The sequence below is a fragment of the Salmo salar genome, chromosome ssa24, assembly GCF_905237065.1.
Source record: "Salmo salar chromosome ssa24, Ssal_v3.1, whole genome shotgun sequence".
NCBI lineage: Eukaryota > Metazoa > Chordata > Actinopteri > Salmoniformes > Salmonidae > Salmo > Salmo salar.
The window spans coordinates 13,769,029-13,775,238 of record NC_059465.1 but is presented as its reverse complement, the minus strand read 5'-3'; positions in this window follow the sequence as shown (position 1 = coordinate 13,775,238).

The following is a 6,210-nucleotide window of genomic DNA, read 5'->3' as shown; positions in this document are numbered from 1 at the left end:
GTGAATATAACAGTAGGGCCTATATACTGTAGCATAGTAAGCCTATAATATGTTACAAACTATTCCGTCATTTCTTATCTGAAGCTTAATAGTACAAATGTTTTCCTTATGCAGCAAAAACTCAAAAGCGCGGGTTACTAGGCAGGATATATGCATGCTTTCATTGAAACAAAATAGTCCTACAAAAGTTTAACCCTATCTGCTTTAATTCGCTCACGAAACAGTAATTCAAGAAGTTCTAAATGCCTATTCCCATTAAACTGATTGAGATCAAATGATTGGCATGCGGTTTGGACATTTCACCGGTAAAACATGAAGAATGATCATTAACGATTGACAGTGATGATGGCCTACTTTGAAATTAGGTATGCCTATCTTGGTGTTTGAGGGTATTTTCTTCTGACTGTGTAGGCATAGGAAGACGTTGCAATTGGAGGATGCATTTTATGCATAGGCTTATTCTACAATGATATCCAATAGGTTACATCTGTCGTACAACATTTGATTGAGAAATTATGACTATTTGTTTGTAGTGCTCCCTCACCTAAAAAAAATTGTACTACAAATCAAACTTTATTTGTCACATTCGCCGAATACAACAAGTTCTAGACCTTACCGTGAAATGCTAACTTACATGCTAACTTGTAAATAGTCCGGTGGCAATTTTGTTAATTGTTCAGCAGTCTTATGGCTTGGGGGTAGAAGCTGTTGAGGAGCCTTTTGGTCCTAGACTTGGCGCTTCGGTACCGCTTGTCGTGCGGTAGCAGAGAAAACAGTTTATAACTTATGGGCTTTCCTCTGACAACGCTTATTATATAGGTCCTGGATGGCAGGAAGCTTACACGCACTACCCTCTGTAGTACCTTACGGTCAGATGCCGAGCAGTTTCCATACCAGGTGGTGATGCAACCGGTCAGGATGCTCTCGATGGTGCAGCTGTAGAACCTTTTGAGGATCTGGGGACCCATGCCAAATCTTTTCAGTCTCCTGAGGGGGAAAAGGTTTTGTCGTGCCCTCTTCACGACTGTCTTGGTGTGTTTGGACCATGATAGTTTGTTGGTGTGGACACCAAGGAACTTAACTCTCGACCCGCTCCACTACAGCCCCGTTGATGTTAATGGGGGCCTGTTCGGCCTGTTTTTTTCCTGTAGTCCACAATCAGCTCCTTTGTCTTGCTCACATTGAGGGAGAGGTTGTTGTCCTGGCACCACACTGCCAGTTCTCTGACGACCTCCCTATAGGCCATCTCATCGTTGTCGGTGATCAGGCCTATCACTGTTGTGTAGTCAGCAATCTTAATGATGGTGTTGGAGTCATGTTTGGCCACGCAGTCGTGGGTGAACAGGGAGTATAGAAGGGGACTAAGTACACACCCCTGAGGGGCCCCAGTGTTAAGAATCAGCGTGGCAGACGTGTTGTTGCCTACTCTTACCACCTGGGGGCGGCCCCTCAGGAAGTCCAGGATCCCTTTGCAGAGGGAAGTGTTTAGTCCCAGGGTCCTTAGCTTAGTGATGAGCTTTGTGGGCTCTATGTTGTTGAACGCTGAGCTGTAGTCAATGAACAGCATTCTCACGTAGGTGTTCCTTTTGTCCAGGTGGGAAAGGGCAGTGTGGAGTGCGATTGAGATTGTGCCATCTGTGGATCTGTTGGGGCAGTATGCGAATTGGAGTGGGTCTAGGGTGTCCGGGAGGATGCTGATGATGTGAGCCATGACCAGCCTTTCAAAGCACTCCATGGCTACCGACATGAGTGCTACGGGGCGGTAATCATTTACATTTTACATTTTAGTCATTTAGCAGACGCTCTTATCCAGAGCGACTTACAGTAGTGAATACATTTCATTTTCATTTCATGCATTTTTTTGTTTTTGTACTGGCCCCCCGTGGGAATCGAACCCACAACCCTGGCGTTGCACACACCATGCTGGCGTTGCACACACCATGCTGGCGTTGCAAACACCACGCTCTACCTTGGGCACAGGGACTATGGTGGTCTGCTTGAAACATGTAGGTATTACAGACTCGGTCAGGGAGAGGTTGAAAATGTCAGTGAAGACACGTGTCAGTTAGTCAGTGCATGCTTTGAGTACACGTCCTGGTAATCCGTCTGACCCAGCGGCTTTGTGAATGTTGACCTGTTTAAAGGTATAGTTCACATCAGCTACCGAGAGCGTTATCACATAGTCATCCAGAACAGCTGGTGCTCTCGTGTATAATTCAGTGTTGCTTGCCTCGAAGCGAGTATAAAAGGCATATAGCTCATCTGGTGGGCTCGTGTAACTGGGCAGCTCATGTCTGGGTTTCCCTTTGTAGTCCGTAATAGTTTTCAAGCCCTGCCATATCCGATGAGCGTCAGAGCCGGTGCAGTAGGATTCAATCTTAATCCTGTATTGACGCTTTGCTTGTTTGATGGTTCGTCTGAGGGCATAGCGGGATTTCCTATAAGTGTCCGGATTAGTCTCCCGCTCCTTTAAAGCGGCAGCTCTAGCCTTTAGCTCGATGCGGATGTTGCCTGTAATCCATGGCTTCTGGTTGGGATATGTACATACGGTCACTGTGGGGACGACGTCGTCGATGCACTTATTAATGAAGCCGATGACTGAGGTGGTGTAATCCTCAATGCCATTGGATGAATCCCAGAACATATTCCAGTCTGTGCTAGCAAAACAGTCCTGTAGTGTAGCGTCCGCATCATCTGACCACATCCGTATTGAGCGAGTCACTGGTACTTCCTGTTTTAGCTTTTGCTTGTAAGCAGGAATCAGGAGGATAGAATTATGGTCAGATTTGCCAAATGGAGGGCGGGGGAGAGCTTTGTATGCGTCTCTGTGTGTGGAGTAAATGGTCTAGGATTCTTTTCCCTCTGGTTGCACATGTGACATAACCGTAAGGCTCTTTTGAGGGTAGTGAGGTCTGCACAACGCATCACCGGGGGCAAACTACCTGCCCTCCAGGACACCTACACCACCCGATGTCACAGGAAGGCCAAAAAGATCATGAAGGACAACAACCACCCGAGCCACTGCCTGTTCACCCCGCTATCATCCAGAAGGCGAGGTCAGTACAGGTGTATCAAAGCAGGGACCGAGAGACTGAAAAACAGCTTCTATCTCAAGGCCATCAGACTGTGGCTTCTGCCAACATACTGACTCAAGTCCAGCCACTTTAATAATGGAAAAATTGATGTAATAAATGTATCACTAGCCACTTTAAACAATGCCACTTCATATAATGTTTACATACCCTACATTACTCATCTCATATGTATATACCGTACTCTGTACCATCTACTGCATCTTGCCATCTTGATGTTATGTATCACTAGCCACTTTAAACAATGCCACTTTTATGTTTACATACCCTACATTACTCATCTCATATGTATATACTGCATCTTGCCTATGCCGTTCTATACCATCACTCATTCATATATATGTTTTTAGATTACTCGTTGGATATTACTGCATTGTCGGAACTAGAAGCATAAGCATTTCGCTACACTCACATTAACATCTGCTAACCATGTGTATGTGACAAATAGAATTTGAGTTGATTTGATTTGACATGCTGGTAGAAATTTGGTGAAACTGATTTAAGTTTGCATGCATTAATGTCCCCGGCCAAAGCAGCAGCTACTCTTCCTGGGGTCCAGCAAAATTAAGGCAGTTTATACAATTTTAAAACATTACAATACATTCACAACACACTGTGTGCCCTCAGGCCCCTACTCCACCACTACCACATATCTACATTACTAAATCCATGTGTATGTATAGTGCGTATGTTATCGTGTGTGTATGCATGTGTCTGTGCCAATGTTTGTGTTGCTTCACAGTCCCCGCTGTTCCATAAGGTCTTTTTATCTGGTTTTTTTGTATCTAATTTTACTGCTTGCATCAGTTACTTGATGTGGAATAGAGTTCCATGTAGACATAGCTCTAAGTAGTAATGTGTGCCTCCGATAGTCTGTTCTGGACTTGGGGACTGTGAAGAGACCTCTTGTGGCATGTCTTGTGGGGTATGCATGGGTGTCCGAGCTGTGTGCCAGTAGTTTAGACAGACAGTTTGGGGCATTCAACATGTCACTACATTAGACATCACGCACCAGCTGTTATTGACAAATAGACACACACCCCCACCCCTCGTCTTACCAGACGGAGCTTCTCTGTTCTCCCGGTGCATAGAAAATCCCGCCAGCTCCATATTGTCCGTATCACCACTGGCCAGCAGGCAGGTCGAAACTCAATCCCACCAAAACAGGCTGAAAGTTCAGGTGGTCTTTTCAAAGGGCTCTTACACTTACAGGGCATTATCGTTATTTTTCACAGTATTATTTCAACCTTGTAGTGTGGAAATGTTTATAAAACAGAGGAAATTACATTTTTGACTGCACTGGGCCTTTAAGATCTTTGACAGGCTGATGTAGAATTTGTTACAGGAAATAATCACTGTCAGCTGGTGAGGTTAGCATAAAGCTAAAATATGGCAGATTATCTGATGGGACCAGCTACAATGTAGAGTTCTATCACATCCAACTACGACAATTGTAATTGGCTGATGCACATTTTGAGACTGAGGAAAAGGTTTTGAGATGAACTTTTTCTGATGTTCAAGTATGGACCCCTCTATATCTTATTTATTTACTTTCTCCACAGTACCCCAACTCGAGGCAAGGAGAGGCAGTGAAAGTGCGCTGACTCCTACAGGTGCATCGTGATAACCTCTCAACCGTGGAGCACAGCACCAGAAGACCTCCACGCTGCTGGCTTCCGGTGGCTCTTTTCCTCGTCTTCATCCTCACCCAGCAGTTCTACGCCCTCATCGTGTTACAAGGCCAGTTGTTCAGCTCTACTGAGGCCATCATCAGCCTCTATCAACTTCTGCTTCCAGGGACAAGATGTTGGAGTTACCTGTGATGATCAATACAACAACATGGCTGCCACCACTAGTGTATTAGTGGATATCCTCAGGGTTCTGGGGCATCATTTATAAACGTTGCATAGGAAACTTTGGGATTTATAAAAAGCAAACTTGACGGGAGAATGTGTGACTCCGATGGCATAAGGATCAAACTCCAGAAATGCTTTGAAATTGATAGCATTGTGTAAAATAAATCGAAATATTACCTCTCACATATTATATGAGTTCCCTACAGTGCACACAAAAAACACGATTTAGGATAAATACAAACGGAGACATCTGTTTTTGCAAATAAACCCCTCAAATATGTTGTACAGTTTAATCGGGAATCATATTTAATTGGATCTGTAATTATTAAACAATACTTGCATGTTATGAAATGTATTCTCCTAAATAATGTCAACAGTAGGACAAATTACGTTTAAACTGATGCCGTTTTCAATGCCTCAGTCGGGCAGATACGAGTGCACAGTTTCATATATTGTTTTCACATGTTCGTTGAACAGAACTGTCAATGTGATAATGGCCCTTTCATTGTCAGTTACAATCAGGGTAATTACCACACCTGAAGATGTTACGCAATTGGGTAGCTTTGACAATCAAATAGGTGAGTATAAAAAGGCATGAAATTACAATTGGTAATGACGCACAATGGCTGCTTTGGCACTGTTGGAAGAATTCCGAGAGAGCGAATTTTCAGAGACCAGCAAGATTTACTGGCCAACGATGGTGAGTGGCTTATGAGCCAGTTCTGGTTACCAAGACCTGTTCTCTTGGATCTCTGTGCTGTAGTGGGCCCAGGTTTACAGAGAAGCACCCGCAGAAACCAAGCCGTGCCTGTCCCACTTCAACTTCTTGGCAACCTCGTTAATAGCGTTGATGGTGTCTCTTTGCATTTGCAGGACTGCATCTGTGAGGACACGGCCGCTGGAGGGTTGTGACACACGAGGTGCTGTGGAGCCGCCGGGTCTGGGCGCACTCAGCTCCTGCTCAGCTGCAGCACCACCGACCCCACTGGAACACGCAGCGACTAAAAACAATAGAAAATGTCAATTGTTTGTGTAAATAAATGTTTAAACACAACTTGAATGCATTTGGTTTACTCTTTTCAAACGAGGGAATACTAATTACATACCTGGATCATGCGTCTTGCATATCCGTGTCCCCCTCCACCTACGTCACTACTCCACACAGGAGGAATTCCACTATATTACCGGCAAATCGCTCATCTAGGGTGTTAAGCTCTGATGTCCCCTTTCCCCCGTTCGTGGCACAAACACTTTGTCTGTGT